This window comes from Haemaphysalis longicornis, unplaced genomic scaffold, assembly GCF_048455015.1.
Source record: "Haemaphysalis longicornis isolate Haplotype H1 unplaced genomic scaffold, Haemaphysalis longicornis Haplotype H1 scaffold_2, whole genome shotgun sequence".
NCBI classification, from domain to species: domain Eukaryota; kingdom Metazoa; phylum Arthropoda; class Arachnida; order Ixodida; family Ixodidae; genus Haemaphysalis; species Haemaphysalis longicornis.
In genome coordinates, this window is record NW_027526295.1 from 209985832 (window position 1) to 210005513 (window position 19682).

Sequence of the window (19682 nt, forward strand, 5' to 3'; positions counted from 1 at the left end):
AAAGCAGTTTTAAGAAAGCAACCTATTAGTACATTAAAGCCCCAAATGTAAACTGTCAGTAGTTCAGCGGCTGTGTGCGCGGAGTAAACACGGCCCTGAACGTCGAACCATATTCTGGCACACTTGTCTCGAATATTTCTGTGTCTGAGGGCGCGTGTGTGTGCGTGTGTGCGTGTCTTTGGCTGGCCAATTCCACACTTAGAGCATGTGGTGCTGTAGAGGTGCGCATCACTTTTGTAGAATAGCTACAGGAACTCTCGGGTGTGCACTCAGTAGGCCTAGCATTTGGGCTTGGGGCGTACGACGCGAGTCGGTACCTGTTGCTTGGCGTTCACGTCGTCCAAAGTGATGACGGTGTACCGTTGGACCTCGTCATTTTTCTGGCCCTGCAAGGTATTTGAAAGTCTCGTATGGCCATACGTCATCGTGGTGTTGATGCAAAACGCTCTAAGGAGTATTTTTCTGAGTCCATTCGGTTGATTATTGAAGGATGGAGGGTTCAATATGAGCCTCCAGAATGGTTGCCTGTGATGGAAACATTAACAAGCATGAAACAGTTTTAGACGGCTTTCTGGTACCAAAGAGTCGGCTGGCAGTTTTATCTATGTAGTTTTTTTTGTGGGTGTTTGTATTGTGAAAGTAAGGCAATAAAGAAAAAAAAGTTGTCGAAATGGAGCAATCGGATAGACGCCCGCTTCCGCGAGGCACCCTTCTTGCCACGGGCAGCTTTTTTTCTTCCACATTACCCACGATCATTCATCATCTTCATCTGGGAAAGTTGGCTTTCCTGCCGGACGTATTGGCGTACAACGGCATCAGTTGGGGCACTAAAGCTTCGCTTTAAACTAGTGGCCGTTTATTTTTGCTGTGAAGACGGGAACTCGACCAGCATCAACGCAAACAGCTATTTAAAAACAACCTGCCATCTGCCATTGTGGATCATAAAATTCTTTTTCGCCCTACAACGGCTTCTAGAAGAGCTTGGTACATCAACTACGCACGACATTACTAACGTAGGCAAAGTCCCGTCCTAGCAATTTCAAAATGCAGGTCATGTTGGGGCTGCACAGCTTCAGAGGTGGGTTAGTTCTTGCGGCGAGACGACAGCGACCTGAGGTGCATTCTGCAATATGCAGGCGCTTTTTCGCCTTCACGAGACGCGTCTTCAAAGCACTTAGTGTTTCCGAAAAGTTCTGAGAAATTCATGAAGAGTTTGTACTTTGCCGCATGTCTTAATGCTTTATAGCGCCACCTTCAACGTTTTTTTTTGTTTTCATTTCACAATGCGTTAAGAAATGTGTACTCTTCGAAATTTTCATCTGTGTTTTTTTTTTCCTGCTACTTCATTATACTGTAAGAAAAGAGTAGAACCTGCACAAGCAGGCAGCAGTTCCAGCGGTTGCCTGTTTTGCTATGCCTTCCGATACTGAACCGAACTAGCGGCCCGAGATGATGATTATGTACGAATAATGATTATATTGTGTGTGTACGGGCGAGATGTTAATCCCACCAGTTAAGGAGCACAGGTACTGATGGTCCTACAATGGAAGAATAAATAACTAATCGATCACTATAGAAATAGATACTCACTAGATTAACGCTGAGCGTTAAGGGCTTCGTAGGCAAGGGAAGCTGGACTCGTCGCTGCCGTTGCGTAAAATCGAAAAATCCCAAAGCTCCACCTTGCTCCGTTCCCTGAAACCCCCGCAAGAGTGAAGATCTCTCCGGCAGACGACATGCGAGCAGGAACATTAAGTTGCCTCTGTTGGAGGGCGCCGTTTTTAACGGTGACATCAACGCCATAGCGCGAGCTCGCCCTTAATTGACATTCCTGTGATGGATGCGCTGCGATATACCCGTGCGGGGCGCACTACCGAGTCGTCCTCATCGCCGAGCACGACAACACTCTCGCGTTCCGCGGAGCAAGCGACCTCAATTTTTTTTTATTTGTTGCTTTTTTTTTCTCCATTTGTTGCTTGCTTTATTACCAACCTCTGTGTAACTGTCAGAAGTCACAAGAGTTCTGCGTCAGGTTCCTTCAAGGCAGCAACCTTTTATATCCCCCAACAGTAGAGAATTGCCATTTCTGGCGCGGCGTAAATTATCGATTAAATACTGTGAAATCGAAAATATTTCTAACCACAGTTATATTTAAAAACTTATGTGCGAACAATATGGGCACCTAAACAAAAAAAATTAAAGCAGTTCCACTCAATGTGAAAGCTGTCGGAACTCCAGAGCAGTGATCCGCCATAACGGGCTGTACCGCCGTTATCCGCTTAGTGCTGCCACCCCATGCAATTCAAATTTCCCGCCTTCGAAGTGCTCGCGCGCCCCCTGCCTGAAACTGCGCCAGCGGGAGTTCTGTTCTCTTTGTGCTTTTCTCCCCGCACGTGCCGGCGTTGCACTGCCACATTTTGCGTTTACTATCGGACAAACCAACCCAACGGGCGTCCTTAACTAAAGGAACGTGGGCACTGCCGTTTAATTACGTATATTTTTCCTCAAATGTGCCTATAGCTTTCTTTGCGCTAAACAACGGGAATATGTATGACAAGCGCCAGCATTTCACGAGTTTAGAACGCTTATGACTATATAAACCACTTGGCTGACGCACAAATGGGCATATTTCTTTACACACAAGTCAAATTGTCGCGTGGCTTTAGTAGAGGAACAAGGAACAAAGATTGAAAATGTGTGTGCAAATATACCACTACCTAGCCATTATTTCATGTCCACTATACACATTCTGTGATTTCAGGTGTTCTGTTTCATATTTTTGTGTTCTCATTTCATTTTCATTTGTCCACGACTGTACATGTTGGACTACCACGGTACGGGATAGAACTACCGAATGACCTACGTACTACGCAGAAACGTTCCGTCCATCTCAAGAACGAAGAGTTTGCCGCCAATCTGAGTTCCCAGCGCGAGTGATTGGTGGAGCGCAAGTGACCGTGAACGACTAAGCCATAACATCTTCTTCCAAAATTCGTATTTCTGCTCCTTCCCGATTCCTCCACCCCTCTTTTATCTCCATTTACGCTCCCGGCTTGCGCGTTCATCATTCCCTCACAGAAGGGAGACGGGGTCAGGGGTCCTCCTCCTCCGGTTCGGGAAGAGCCTTATGTGCGCTTCGCTGGTTCCCGGAGCAGAGTTCGATGACGATTAATAAGGCAGTTGATGTGCTTTTCTCTGACTCCCTCACGACTTGCAATCGCCTGTGTTCCGAGAGGAAGCGCATCGCTGCTTCTATACGGCAAATGTCGTTGGCCCCTCATTTCGGAAGCGGAGGAGTGTGTCCGGAACTCGGGGGCGGGTCCGAGTTTGTCTTTTGGTCTAGTTCATCTATATAGTCGTGTTGGCCAGACTGCCAGCTGTTCAGAGGCATCCTAGCCAGCCACGACCATTTTCTGCTTGCAGTGATAAAATTTGGCCGCTGGGACTAATGATACGTGCACGGATAATCTAATTGGAAAATCATTCGGAGCTATGTCTGCCATGCTACACGCTTCTTTGTCGCGTCCGGTGTTGGTTTCGGAGGGATGGACCGCGCATTGAGCTTTTTGCTAGCATTATAATGTTACCTTGCAGAGGTCCCACGAATTCCTCTGCAAGGTCTTAGTGGGCTTTTCTCACTACCTAATTGTCTGCCTAATTGACACACACACACACACGAACATATATATATATATATATATATATATATATATATATATATATATATATATATATATATATATATATATATATATATAGAATCCGAATGAGAAATGAGGGGCTCGTTGAATTAAGAAAGAAATAAGTAAGGATTGGCAGTCAAGAAAATCTCGGAAAGCAAAGGGGAGAATGTGGAAGGTCATAGAAACAGTTGAAGAATTTTTCGGGACAGAAAGAAAGTGGTGAAAAAGTGGTCATCGCACCACACGCGTATTCTTGAGGTCGTGGGTTCGGATCCCACCCGGCGGGCATTTTGTCACCCCTTTCTTTCTGTCTCAAAAAATTATTCAACTGTTTCTATGACCTACCACATTCTCCCCTTTGCTTTCCGAGGTTTTCTTGACTGCCAATCCTTATTTCTGTCTTAATTCAAGGAGCCCCTCATTTCTCATTCGGATTCGCTACATGCATAGCGAGGGCCTCTGTTCCGGTAGTCTTGGGGCTGTAGGGAGCGTAAGAGGGTTCCACGCTGGTCGACCACTCTCGACATGTCGTAGACCATCGAGTCACGGCCCGGGGGTTTAAGAGAAGGTCCCCTTCACCCCGAGTAGTCCGAGTGGTGCTGGCTACCACCCCCAAATGCAGGAAACAAAAAATACCTTAACATAAATACCCGTGAAAGCGGTGTGGAAACAGCCCCGCCAGTAGCGTAGTGGTCATCGCACCAGACGCGTATTCTGGAGGTCGTGGGTTCGGATCCCACCCGGCGGGCATTTTTTCATCACTTTCTTTCTGTCTCAAAATATTATTCAACTGTTTCTACGACCTAACACATTCTCCCCTTTGCTTTCCGAGGTTTTCTTCACTGCCAATCTTTATTTTAATATATATATATATATATATATATATATATATATATATATATATATATATATATATATATATATATATATATATATATATATATATATATATATATATATATATATATATATATATATATATATATATATATATATATATATATTTATATATATATATATGTTGGAAACAAGCTGCGTTTACATGTCTAGTTTAAAAACCACCGAATTCTTTGGGTGTGTGCTCACCGTTTCGCCCGTAGCCTCGTTTTTCTTGTTCTGCTATGCCTATTTTGTTCTACTTTGGACTCATTGTGGTGCGGCAGGTGTATTCTCTTATTGTCCCTTCTTTTGGGTTTTCTTTTTTTGCAGTCGCCACCATTGCTAGTGCCAGGACATCTTTGTGACATGTTATGAAACAGGCGCGAAAGAAAATGACAGAACAGTTGGTTGCTGAGGAGTGTTAATTCTCGTTCCCCGTTCTTCCTTCTCCTTTGCTTTAGTTTAACCTTCTTTTTAGTTGCTAATGTTCAATTTCCGCGCGTGTTGCTGTGACAAGACTCTGTCCACCCTTGTAAAAATTTACGTGCTGCTCATGCTTTCCCCACGTCAACTCCTTCTCGTATGGGCCAGCTGTTCTCTTCCGGACTAATCTATTTTCAAGCATGCGCTTTACGTCTAGAGTGCTGCCCCAACCAAGATTAAGCTTTTCTGAGTGTTGCTACGAAGGAACTCAAAACCTTTTGTGCGCACAGGCTGTGGACGACGCGATTTAACACCACGCCCCATCATGCTCCGGGGTAAAGGCTCTTTGGCGCCGCTGGCTGCAGCTGTGGTCAGCCCACTGATGCTTTTGTCTACTGACTGTACAACTTCACCGTGCATTCTGGTGTCAAGCCATTGTCTTATATCGCACTAGTCGAGGCTAATAAAGTGAATGCCCGTTAATTCGAACCGCAAGGAGACGCCATCTCAGTTCGAATAAATGAAAGTCTGAAATAATTGAAGTAAAGAATAACAACGCGCTGCAACTTCGTAGTAATAGGTCATGTCAACCATGCCTAAAGTCCGTGTGTGCAGTGTGGCTTTTGTCCGTGAAAGCGACATCCATCACTCTTTGCACTAACTAGCGAAGGTAGCGGAAGACCTCCTCTTTTGTTCTTCATTAGTGAAGAAGAGAAGGGCGGCATCAATTCCGGTCATGAGTTTCTCAAACGGCCGCGCAGGTGCTTCGCGCGCCTCCTTTTCGTCGTCACTTCGTCGGCGACCGGTTCTGAGCTTCTGATGTGAGATGCGATGCCCACATTTGAGATACGATGCCCACGATGCCCACGTCATATTACTGCCCTCGCGTTTACATCGACTTATCGCGCAAAAAAGTTTTCCAAAATGTCTGCCACTCGTGTTTTCATTAGTTTCACCTGAATTTACCCTCTCTCTCCGTTCTTCTCTTGGTTCCAGAGGCCACGCGGCTTCGTAAAGCAGCGGGTGCGTTTGTGTAGTCGCGTAGTAGGCACTATGGTCCCATGTAGGCACCAAGCGGCTGGTGTAGTGGCGCGTAGTTCAAATTATTCATTGCGGAACCTACGAGCATTCGAATTAAGAGACTTTTTTTTAAAAAAATACACAGGCTTCTATGAAAACTTTGCCGGACAAATCATAAAGTTCTAATTACCCATTAATTCGGTTGTTTGAAAAACTAATTAACGAGCATTCACTGTATCTCACGTATAATGATAATGCCAGTAAATTACAGCACGACCTCAGCCCCTGCGCACGCACTAACAGTCTTTTGGTAAACGATACTGGAAATAGCTACGGAAGGACAAATAAGGCTGTTACTGACGAGATAAATGGCAAACTACTAATGGCAAAGCGACAGGGAAAACTCAAAGTACCAGGGAAAGAAAGTTTTCTTTCCTCTCTTAAGTTCCGACTGAAGCATCCGCACTAAATCATACAACGCATTGGTGCACTGCCCTTAGTTGTGTACAGAGCAATAAACAGCTGTGGCTTGGGCGTCCACAGAAAGTGCATGCAGGTTACGTTCCGTCTAATAAGGGCAGAGACTGAGTCGATTGTTGTGTTATATGCGGCGAAAGGTTTCTTACGGGTGCAAGTCAGTCGGGTCATCTCCCTAGCAGGGCGACGTACCAACCAGCGGATTTCTACTAGCCCCTGGTTTCTGCATAATGGCCGTTGCCTTCCACTTGTTTTTCTATGGTGACCAGCCGTTTATTTCTGGGAAAAGACGCCAGCACAAAGGGTGGGGAGAAACCAACTGAGGAGCCGCCATGTGACATCCACAGCCGGTGCACGTTACCGGCGTCATCTGCACTTGAAAGTACTCCCAATGAAGAAGCACATAAACCTTGGCGGAGTACTTGTTTCTTCTTGCTTGTTTCTTCTTGATGAACTAAATAGTTCATCGCGAGAACGTGCTAGAATAAATAGACCTACGAATTCGGGAATTCCTTGTCAGTTTTTACAGCGAAGTTCTGTAGGCTAGGGTACCGTAACATTTCCGTGTCCGCAGCCAAAATCTCGCAGCGCTATGCTCCTAATACCGGGCCGCCGTTCTTAGTTGCGTATCATCTGCCACCAGGTGTCTGCAGGTGTCAGCGGTGGGCACACGGTGGATTAATTTACTAGCGTCATAGTATTGATCTAACGAATGTTGTAGTGGAAGAGATACCGGTTTTGTGTGTGTCGGAAAGGTAGGGAGACGCAGTGTTTCAAGCCAATGGTTATCTTGAGATCGTACGCGGCAAACACGCGGACTCGCCAGCGGTCGGCGTCACTGAATACGTTATGGACAACGCGTACGCGTTTGTACGTCTCTAACTTGCAAGATGACGGAGACCTTGACCGCTGTGATGTTAGTAGCATGCACACCGACGATGAAATTGTGATATGCACGATAGAGCTTCGCTGACCGACGAACAGCGTAGAATAACCTTAATTTTTTAAACATCGTAGCTGTTACAGGCCGTCTCTCCCAATTTTACTTTTTTGCGTGCGTAGGCCGAGAAAAGCGCCTGCCATCCTCCTTGCTTCGGCACACACTCCCCCTTTGGCCACCTGTTCGCGTTCGGCGCTTCATAAATTGATATAAGATGGCGCATATTGCTCCCGGAAACATGTCTTCCAAGCAGTGCACTTGTGTTCAGAAGTAAAGCTGCGCTAGGAGAATCGCTTTAATGCGGAGCACAAAGACGCGGGTTCGATTCCCGGCCGCGGCGGTCGCTTTTCTGATGGAGGCGAAAAGCAAAAACGCCCGTGTACGAGATTTGGTCGGCGCATGTTAAAGAGACCGAGTGGTCAAAATTAACCCGGAGCCCTACACTACCTGCCTTATCACCTGCGTTGCGTCGGCGCGTTCAACGCTACAATAAATCAATCAAGAATCGCTTTAAGCTTGGTCTTTGCAAACCGGCTTTACCACATTATGTGCTGCGCAAACAAACACACACTCATTTTGAAAAAAAAAAATAGGCAGCAATGGGCGCGAACGGGGCTGAAGAAGACCACCGATGACGTTCGGGCAGCGATGCAAGCGTAGGAGCGACCCCTGCCGGGGAAGCAAATTCCGCGAGACAGACAACGCAATACGTCGACGTGGAAACAGCCCCGCGTAATGCTTCCCCCACGCAACGGTGTGGCTTGAGCAGAAGTTTTGTGGCAACCAATCGCCCACAAATGACCCCGCTTGTAATTTATATTTCCAGGGTAGAATGACACGAAACTCGGTTCTTTAAATATCTCACATACCTCAAGTAGCAAGGTCCTGCCGTTAGCAGGGTCGACACAGCCAAGGTGTATAAAGGCACCTTTCCGTGTCTTTCTTATTTCTCAGAAACTCTTAAACCTGGTTCAGCCTCACAAATATCATTCCATGACTGCAAGCCCGGAAGAATCGAAAACGACCCATCAAAAAAAAAAAGAATACGGTCCTTACGACCTTGTTTTCTCAGTTTTGTTGCGCCCGTTTTTACATCGCTTCCTTATTTAAAGATCTACCATAGTACGACATCGTAACACGTTCATGTTTTCACCGGTGGGCATTTTGCATGCGGGAATACGACCGTAATTTTAACTTATTCACTTATTCAACGCCTCCGTCATGTCGCCAAAGAGGTAAATATACCAGGCGTCATCTTCTGGCAACGTACTTTGCCGCAACCATTTTTATTTATACAGGGGAACCAGATATAGAACAAAGCGAAGGAGGACCCTGGGAGTGACTTAAATTTTTCATACAGCAGTGACGTTCAGTGAAACAGCACGTCAACAGCACCTACATTAAGGGAGAAAAGAAAACTCCACGTCGTCCGCGTAGGGCTATTCTTGGCCTGACCCGATAAAAGAGCCCAGCCTCCGAAGGGAAAGTCAGGGGGGACTTGGCCTCTACGTCCGCCGTTGTATTGTGTTCGCGGTATTTGTGGTCGCAAACGTCGTCGCCCAAGCGAACGGATGGGGTGCTCGTTCCACGGAGAACCGCCGCTTCGCACTACTGACGGGGCCGCCTCAAACTCAACTACAGTGGGTCCTGCTGACGACGAAGAATTTATCTCGCCGCCAACGCCGCAGGGCCGGTCCATTGTTGTAGCCCCCCTTATTATCTCTCGTTCGTTATCATTTCGGGCACTCGCGGTGACCACAGAGCTAAGAAGGGGGTCACACGCCCGAGCACGCAGCGAGAGAAAAGAGAAATAAAAAGCACGGTGACCACCCAACCACCCGAAATTGCTGATGAAATAAAAGAAAAAGAGGGGAAAAGAAGAGATCGGCCACAAACGGGTTATCGCAAAATATAGACGAGAAGAGAATGGGCTGGAGCGGTCGACGGGTATCGATGTGGGTTTTCTCGAAGATTGGCAAGCGCTCGTTATCGCGGTCGGAACCGCCTAGGTGCCGTGCACCGAACCCTAATTTTCCCAAAGTTGAGTCGTAAAAAAACACCAATGCAACGTGCATCTCACCAGCACTGGAAGCATGAAATAGGAACGGCACTCCACGTTGAATCTTAGACGCCTCAGCGCTTTGAACACAAAAACGAGCTGCCACTAAACGGTTCTCCTTTCGGAGCTGTCATTTCAACACTAGAGAAGCTGTGAAAGTGGCGCTGTGGTGCTGTACATGTGCGAAGTGAAGAAGAAACAAAAAAGTGTCTGTGATGCAGATACATATTGCACAAGAAGAAAGGCTATAGTGCGTGCCAACAAACTGAATGCAACGGCCGCATTGTCGTGATAGCCATACGTGCCATGCCCAGGTTGATGTTTTTGTGCAGGGTTACAGAAAAAACTCATAGTACGGAGTAACAAACAAAATTGATAAGGAAACTTCTGGACGCCAAAACATTGTCCTCCGCGTTGTGTTTTATCTACTACAACTGAACAGATACAATCAGCACCACGAAAACCACAGCTTTTGCTTTTTCTCCAGTCTTCTTATAATAGTGTATTTTAAACCAAAGGAATATTAACGAAGAAGACTGAGTAACTTCTATAGATAATGTGAGTTACTCACCTACTCAATCGTTGCGCTATTAGTGCGATGATATTATGTTCTTTTGATATTATGTGGCTTTCGCGCTACTTCGTTGCAGTGATAATTTAGTAGTTTTTCACGATATGATGGTACGATTCCATGTTCCTATTCGCTGTGGCCACATCTTCGCTCACGTATCTAATCGTTAGTAAATCTTCTTTGAGGCAGCATCGCCATTGATTGATGCTAGGGCCTTCACGCTGAAACATTCCAAGAAAGTTTGCCTCGGGGCGAGCAAACCTCCTCCGAGAATACAGCTGAGGCCCTTGCCATTACCATAGCGCCAGCGTCCCCCGTCTAGCTACAGAAGTGCGCGCCCTTGTCGTTACCATTGTGACAATAATGGTCACATGTTCATCACAGAACCGGACCTTTTAAAGTCACCACCACACAGTATCTCAAAACTAATAGCTGCGCTGTAAATTGCCACCTTTACTGTTTTGAATAGAACGCGCGAGTCCGTGAACATGGAGCAGTAAAACGCTTGTCGTCGCTGGTTTAAAAATAAAGTGAAGGAACATATAAAGTAGCCCCAACAAGTTCGTCCGTCGTTTAGAAACGACAGCTTCTGCTGTCGTTTCTAAAGCCGTTTACTGACGTATTTTCAGTCCCGCTAATGCAACACCAACGCAACTATGGCGACCTTATGAGGGTTAAATAACAAAGAGCTACTCATGAGTCTCCGTGTCCGGCTGCAATGTGACCAACCGGTGGGTACATTAATTCAGCTACAGAGAGGGGGCAGAGAATATGAAACTGACTATAACTGGATGCTAAGAAGAAGGAATTGGTAAAACACTAACAAGAAGTCTGAGGGAAGCGAAAAGTCTAATATAGGTGCATTACTGTGCCCTTACTGTTTCCCTCTATCCCGCGTGTCCACCCTTTCCCGTGGGAATAATGAGCGAGTAGACGCTTTCACTGCGCAAGCGCACGAGGCGCTGGCTTGACCTTGGCTGAGCCCAAAGGTCAGATTGATGCTAGGAGGAGAGAGCTGTTTTCTAGGTTCAACCAAGAGTAATAATAATCTTCGTTTAGAAAGTCCGTGTGGTAACGGATAAACTGATAAAGCAGTGTTGATAGCCAAGAATTGCAAGAGCCGAACGTGATGGCCCAGGGAAAGGGAGTTTATTAAGGCGAAATTTCGCCTCTACAATAGTAATAAGAAAATGAGCCGCGAATCTGCGCATTTTGCTGCAAATGTCCCCGAGACTACTATCAAAATCAAATTATTAGAAATAGTAACAATATTCACAAAAATAGGGAAATATTTAAGAAATTGTTGAACCCGTATAAACGAGGACCCAGCGAAAATGAAATTGTAGACGATTGAAAATGCCTCCCTAATCGTTCCGATATAGCTAATGCATTCCATAAGTTTTTTTGGGGGTATTCTCAATCACACCAACTAATATTCCGCATTATGCTCGTTGTTCCCAATTGTTTCACTTGCGCCGTACATCAACGGAGGAGGTTTTTCGCGTTCTATGTGTTCTAAAAGGCACTGGTCCATGGTTAGGCCTCATTCATCCATCTAGAAATAAACTTGTCGCCCATGAGCTACCGGGTGTTCTCGCTACTCTTATAAATAAATTATTTACCACGGGCATTTTCTCCTCCAGCCTTAAACAAGGAAAAGTTGTGCCAGTATTAAAAAAAAGGAAATCGAAATGCATTGGGCAACTATCACCCGATAACGGTCCTACCATTCTGAAGTAAACTAATCGAGAATCTTCTTGCTGACCGCCTCATGAAGTACCTTAAAAAATTTAACCTTCTCACAGCGCGGCAATTCGGTTTCCGACCCAGTTTTTCTACGGAGCTAGCGCTAATATAATTCACTGATCAGATTAAAAAGTTTATTGACAATAAGCGCTGAGCCGCGGCAATGTTTATCGACTTTACTAAGGCATTTGATACAATTAACCACACTATCCTCTATCGAAGTTAGAATCATTTGGTGTATGTGGAGCGGCTGCAACCCTTATAAAAAGTTACCTACATGACCGCATTCAAGTAGTTCAATATGGCGATGCGTATTACAGCCAATAACCATTTATTAATCGAGGTGTTCCACCGGAATCCATTTTAGGGCGGCTTCTTTTTCTTTTGTGTATTAATGACTTATCCAGTTGCCTTGACAATTCTGATTGCATTCTTTACGCTGATTAAACGACGATATTTGCTGGTGATAAGAATCTTAACAACTTAACGACGCGACTTCACGAGGACCTGGTGAGCATTGTGTCATGGTGTAACGATAGTGCGCTGCACATAAACGCCACAAAAACATGCTTCATGGTTTCTCATACCCATCATAACCAAATATTTTTAGTTCCAAGTATCATTCTAGATACCCGCGTGATTTATTATAAAATAGATTCTATAACGGCCACGTTTCTAGGAGTTGTGCATGACTTTCATCTTCAATCCAACAAACATGTGATGACCCTTGTCGAAGAAATTGGTTTTGATTTACTTGCATTAGCCAAATCTTGCCATTGTTTCCGGAGCATGTTGTACTGTCACTGTATTACGCTTTCATGCACAGCCACCTCACGTACTGCCTACCTTCTTGTTGAAACACGTATGAAACTCACATGTCTTATTTTCAACACTTGCAAAACCAAGCAGTACGACTGATTATATTCAATCATGTCCAAACATCTGCCTTTCCAATCTACAGTAATCTGAAAATGCTTCCGCTCCCATACTCACTTCAGCTAAAGCTCTGCCGTGAAATTCATCGAATCGGAAGTAAAGGTACTGTCATTAATAATATTTCTACCCTAAAATTACTTAATCCAACATTACCAGATTCGCGGAACAAAACAATATGCTATTGCCAAAAGTGCGAACAAATTACGGGAAACACACAGTCCTCTTTTCAGGAATATTGCTTTGGAATTCATTGCCCACAAACATAAAATTCATCAATTCTGAACCCTTATTTCATAAATCCTTAAAAAAACCACTTGTGGTCAGCAGTATGCTGGTAATCAATGAACATTATGTACATTGAACGTTGTTTTATTATTTACGACTGTGAAATGTCTATCCCGTTCTTTGCATGTATCTCTGTTTAAATATGTTTATTGATATTATGTGTTTTGCTATCTATTTAGCTTTGCCAATATTGCTTCACTGATCTGTAACGCTCTACCTGCCTGTGTGCACGTTTTTTTTTTACTTGGCACAGGATGTCCCCAAGGTAGTTTAAGCTTTGGGACCTCCTTCTGTAATACTAATTGTCATCGTTCTTTCCTGTATGCAAATATTTTTCAATAAACCTGAAACCTGAAAGATGATAGTCTTCTGTGACGTAATGACTCTGAAGGTTTTCTCAAGTCAATCAAATTTTGGTACGTTCCAGTTCTCGCACGCCATCTACCAGAACCTCTCGCTGTTGCGGGACTTGTTGGAATGCCGTCAGGAGCCTAGCACGGGCAAGAGCGCTCTTTGTACTTAGGGGTCAGAAGACTGTTTCCAACGCGTATATTTTTATTTCGTGTCGCTAAAATCAAGCAGCCATATATATGTATTTTTAAAAAACTCAGCAAATACCAGTTGTGCATTGATGCTTTGTCTTATATATATGCCTAATGTCTTCTTTTTGCTGAACAATGTTGTCAAGTATGAGAGATGTTTTCAGGTTTAGTGGTTTGGAAAGGTTTTGCCTGCACGAACTTCTCGTTCAAAAACTCTTTCATCTTTTGGCCAGATGGCTGAACCACGAGACCGACAGGCAGGCATACAGCAGAGAAGACATAATAACAGACAAACGTGCCAAAATTTTCGGGTAAATAATTTAATCGTTAAAGAACGTGGAATGATGCGAAGCGCCGCTCACCCGAATGAGCATTCTAAAGCCCGCGCCGTTCCCGAACTATCCTCCACGTGACAGTCTGAATAGCCCTCCTCCGTCGTCGCCTTTGTAGCACAGCTCTGTAGCAGACGCTGTCGGGCCAATAAGATCATGGGATTAAGACCAGTGCACCGGACAGAGCTGCAGGAGCCTCAGTTCACCAATTTACCGAAGCTGATGTGGAATAGCTACAGAAATAAATCGGAGCTACAAAACCATAATAACGGGTAAGACCGGCTTTTATGTAGGCAGCCTCCCATTTTTATTGGGTAGCCTTCGCCAGAGCTTCTGGGGTACCGCGATGTTTAACCGCCTGTTTATGACGCCTTCAGCCCACACGTGAAAATGGGGAGAAATGAGAGCATGTGTAGCTTTCCAGATCATCCCCGTTCTTTACGGACTGATTAACAAAAAGTTCTTGAGTGTTAGGCAATGTTTTTAGCTCAGATATTGTTGAAGAGGACACCTTACTATGCGCGTACTTTCAAATTAGGCAGATTTTTTTCCCTGTTTCTCACGCCACTGAAGCTATCAGCTGTGACTGAATGGGAAGTAGATTCCGACGGCGAATTGCGTAAAAACAGTGAGGGCTCTGCAGAATATTTTAGCCCTGTCCCTATTCAAGTAGTCGTTTTTTTTTCTATACAAAATATCAATTTCCTGAGTTTGATTTACTGCTGAGTTCCTGATTTCCTGTCTTTGAGCGTAACTGCTGGGTATAAAAAAATCACATGTTGTACTTAGAACTTCTTAACACAAGAACCACGTTTTTACTGAGCAAACAGTGATAAAGATGCAAAAGACTTGTCCCGAAGTTTATTTTGAACGAATTTTAGACCGCCTGCAGCCCCCCCTTAAAATCTCCATATGACCTACAATAACGTGATGTCTTCCAGGGTAGACGGCAAATTTTTTGTGCCTTCTACCAAGTTCCTTGCTTAATGCTGGCATCTCTAAAATGCACGCGTGTTCAGTATTCAAACACTTTTCCGGAATTCACTGAAGTAAAAAATTGGACAAATGTAAGTTATTAGCTTTCTTACTACCTACTATTTGAACAATGGCGCTGCGCTTCGAAACAATAATATTCGTACGAAAACCATTCTCAAAAAACATACTGCCCAGTTGCTTTTGGGTCAATTATAGTGAAGGTACCCATATGCCACGAGAAAATACTGAATAATAAAAACACCAATGCATATTTTTAGTCACAATTTTGAGAAGGCCCTAAGTCTGAAATTCACTTCAAGAACCTTTACAAAAAGTCGAACCTAATATAGAACGAAATTAACTAGTCGCAGCTGGCGCTCTCATCTCATGCCAGTAAACGAGGACTGCTGAAGAGACATGTTAGAAGCAAAAAAAAAAAGAAACGGTTGAATAGGGGATAAAAAGGGATCAAATAAAACAGGTAACTAAAAAAGAATGGCGTTGATCCAAAGGTTAAGCTAAAACAATGCGAGGAACAAAAGAATGAACTGTTGAAGAAGGCTCAAAAGGATGAAAACAACCCAAAAGTGTATTACGGAACGAATAGTAAGCCGCCGGAACGGGCGCAAGCTCGCCCGAAATGAAGCTTCTCATATCACCCATACAATTTTACTTGGTGAGGGAACTCCCAAAATCGGCGCTAACGGCGCCAAAGAGGCTAAGGAATAATTTAGGATGCCTGCTGCAGCCCACTGCATACACAATAAAAAAAAACAGAAGGGAGAGCGTGAGTATGCACTCATAAAACACACAACACACATGCTGTAGAGAAATTTTAATCGGCACTTCCATAAAAAAAAGGGAAAAACAAACATTAAGAAAACGTTTATAGTGGCTGACCAAGCCCTTCCATTTTTGAAGGTGCTTTGGTGCCGTTCATTACTGCTACAGTTTCAAGGTCTATTTTGGGAAAAAGGACAGTGGGGCTCATGCGCTCGCTTTATCGGTCTGGGCGTCGTTTGCGCGCTGGAATGACTCCATTCAAGTGGTGTCAGGGCCGGCTTCTTTTCAGTTTCGGCAAAGAACGCATTCGATGGCCACTTAAAAAAGCCACAACAAAGGCAAATCAGTAACTGGAAGATGTAACCCGCCGCGGTGGCTCAGTGGCTAAGGCGTTGCGCTGCTGAGCACAAGGTCGCGGATTCGATTCCCGGCCGCGGCGGCTGCTTCTCTGATGGAGGCGAAAAGCAAAAACGCCCGTGTGTACGAGATTTCGGCGCACGTTAAAGATCCCCAGGTGGTCAAAATTAATCCGGAGCCCTCCACTACGGCGCGCCTCATCGCCTGCGTTGCGTCGGCGCGTTAAAACCCTACAATCAATCAATCAAACTGGAAGATGTGTCTGCTGGGAGGAGCAAATCACGCAGTGCAGTTCGTCCTGGGGCGGTATTCTCGAGTTTTGTCCCTTTTGCGTCCCTTTCAAAAGTGTTCCTTTTGGCGAGCCCTGATTGGCTAAAAGCAAACAACCGGAAGTGACGTAGCGCAAGCGCGTCAAACCTACTGCCAACGCTCACTGCTTAACCGGAAGTACGTCATGATGAAAGGGACGCAAAAGGGACGTTTTCAAATAGGACAGTTACGAGAATACCGCCCCTGGTGGTAACTCCAGCTTTCGCAGGGCTTTCAAGCACGAGGAAGAGAATGAAAGCGTCTACCGGCAGTGCTGCAGGTTCCACGTAACAAATATTGCCAGAAACTGACACGAATGGGGGTTTTAATTCCGCTGGACTAAAATCTCGAAGAAATGCATACTTTATGATGCTCCAAGCGACGATCTCAAAACAGATGCAATAAATAAGGTTACTCGTCGAAAATTGAATAACTCGGAACTTTTTCAGGCGAAGCTTTTGTCACTAGACTGCGTTTCTTGTCCATGTTTCCCCATCGAGCCTAATATCGGGTAAATCTATGTATATCCAGGGGTCAGGGTCATCCGGCCTTATCAACACTCCTTGATTTAATTTACTTTTTCTTCTTCCTGATGTAGATCTGGCTTTGATTATTTGGTCAGGCAAAAAAACGAAACCATTTTGTTAATGGAGTAAACTGCGCGGAAGGTGTATACAATTGAATAAAGTTCAGCACCCGACGCCCAATTCTCTTCTTGGTTCTTTCCTTCTCCCTTACACATTCTCTTCTCCTTCTGAAAGCGTCACTCACATACAAAATCCCTCCCTCACTGGCCGAAGAAAACATAATATGAAACAAGGAACTCATGCATACGTACATCAGCGAACATGCAGTGTCTGAGGATACGACTCTGCTTAGATGTTTCAGCTTGAATAGGAAGCTACGCTAGTACGAAGCAATATAAATGATGTGGACTGTTTGCGGCAGTATCCTCTACCACGGCTTTGAGTTCAGGAAAGCAAAAATGCTACAAAAGAATACGAAACAAGTATAATTGCGGGAAGCGGTCGTTTGTTCACAACATACCGCCAGCGAAAGCAATTTAAAACACGTGCCACGGACAGAAAATGCCTCTGCGAGGGGATGAAAATGTCCGACAAGGTCAAACCTTAAAAAAAAGAAACTTTTCTAGCGAAGCTAACTTTATTTCGGTTGGCAGCCCTCGCACCACTTCAGTCAAAGGGACGTAGTGCGGCACTTTGTACGTTAGACCCAACTGCCCGGTACCAACCTAGGTAGGACAGACTGTGGCAATCTCAGAGAGAGCTTCTCCGTCCCAAACAGCCGAGTGCTCAAGTAATTTAATCCAGTACCGGGAAAATGGCATTGTACTGTTGTGATGTGCGTGGCTCTGGGAAATTTAAGGCGTACGCCGAAATGGCCCATTGAGTGCGCGGGGATTTGTTCAGGGTAGGCACGTGGCAGACCTTGTTTTCCTGGGTCTGCTAAAGTGCTCGAATCTTCCTTCGACAGCCTTGTGGCCATGCGCTTCAGCAAAAGCTTTCGCCATATTACTCGTGCGCATACCGGTGATAACAGCCCATTCGTTGTTCACGTTAGCTGCATCGACAAAAACTAAAGCAACAAGGACAGCTGGAGGAACACGGATGTGTCCCTGAATCTTCCTGACATGAGTCCAACGTGCTTCCGTTCTGTGGGACAAGGAAGGACAAACAAAAAGACTAAACCCCTTTCATGACTGCGTGCGAGATACGAAGCGTGTACTGGTTCAATCAAGTAAATAACATTCTCCTTAATTGACTGTAGGTTTGTTTCGTTGTAAACAAAGAAAGCCTATGGGTAGTAGTGTATTTTAGCGAGCCTCCCATGTCGCACTGTTTGCTTTACACATGTCCATAAAACATCGTTTTTATCTGATGGTTAGAGTCTCCGTACTTCCATGCGACTACCGATACACAGCGGAAGAACTGCTTGGGACAACTAAGCAATTGGTTGCGTGTTTCCCTATAGAAGTAAAGGTGATCTGCAATTGATCTTCGATTCGTCTTCTCCCGAACACCTCCAAGTTTAAATTGAGGGACGTCTTTAAGGGACAACAGAAATGCGACTCTAAACATAAATGCCTTGGCTGAATTAGGCGTCTGGAGTGTTCCCTGTTGTTCCTGTTGCTCCCTGAGTGTTCCCTGGCGGCTCACTGCTGAAAGGTCGAACGAGCGCCTGTAAACGGCGTTGACGCTTAAAGCGCCGAACCGTGAGAGGAAAAGAGAGAGAGAGAGAGAGAGAGAGAGAGAGAGAGAGAGAGAGAGAGAGAGAGAGAGAGAGAGAGAGAGAGAGAGAGAGAGAGAGAGAGAGAGAGAGAGAGAGAGAGAGAGAGAGAGAGAGAGAGAGAGAGAGAGAGGTGGAGACAGGAGGGAGGGAGAAGACGGCAAAAAAAGCGAGTTCGGTAAAATGCAGACGATATCCCGTTGGCTATATAGGCAACGTGACGTATTATAATCAATAACCTGCTTTAAACTGGCAGCCTAATTACAAACGCCCAGCTGGTATCCGCGGCACGGTGCACCTTGTGTAAACAGGCCATGTTATTCTGAGGAAAGCTTCTGAGAGCTAGCTGGCACTAGCGCTGGCGCAGACTCTAGGCGTCGAGAAAGTAGTCCACTTTTTCCCACTGCCTTAGGCTCCCTTTTATACTAATGAATCCGCTTAGACGAGATCAGATTGAAAAAAAAAACTACGTTCGAAGTACTAAAAATAACAATTAAAAAAACTAAGCGGGTACAGCACCTCGGTGATACCTCTGAGAACGAAAATGGTCTTTAATGAAGCTGGCCATGCTTGCCGAAACAAGACGCCGAATTTGCGACAGTTGACGTACACATGAGGCTAACTAACATGCAAATTTAGAAGGCTACATAAAAAAAATAGTGAAAGTTCCTCTGCAACAGAACAGAGCAAAGTCGAAGCAGTGAGTTAGAATACACGATAATATTACTTTCCATTGTTTGATCGATTGAATATAAAGTGCGCAGTGGTAATTCCATTTTCCAGCCTCCCTCATCTTTCTTAAACTCAAGCATTGGTTTCCGGTTCACTGTGAGTTTTTTTGACTGCGTATTGGCTGCATTCGTGTACTCTCCACCCATCGCCATTTCCTGTCTCATCCATTTGTTTTCCTCCCAGCAGGAGAACTTTATCTGCAACTGGTCTTGGCACTCCAGCCGCCTTCCCACTCGCGGGCGGTGGAAGAAAGGAGTCAGGAGAAATGCGAGCGCATCGGCTCAATGGTGCGGGCACTTCCAGTGCTTTCAACCTGATTACCATGCCCACTACTGATCTCAGGCAGAAAGGTACGCAGATGCGGAGTGCCCTCCGTATCTGCGCAA

The 19682-nt window shown here is 45.0% G+C and overlaps 1 non-coding gene across 1 annotated transcript; it reads left to right on the forward strand.

Annotated features, from left to right (window-relative positions):
- The first annotated feature begins 4358 nt into the window (after nucleotides 1-4358).
- Nucleotides 4359-4431, forward strand: Trnat-cgu (transfer RNA threonine (anticodon CGU)). The gene has a single exon. It is a non-coding gene; the product is annotated as a tRNA-Thr (tRNA).
- Nucleotides 4432-19682: the final 15251 nt, after the last annotated feature.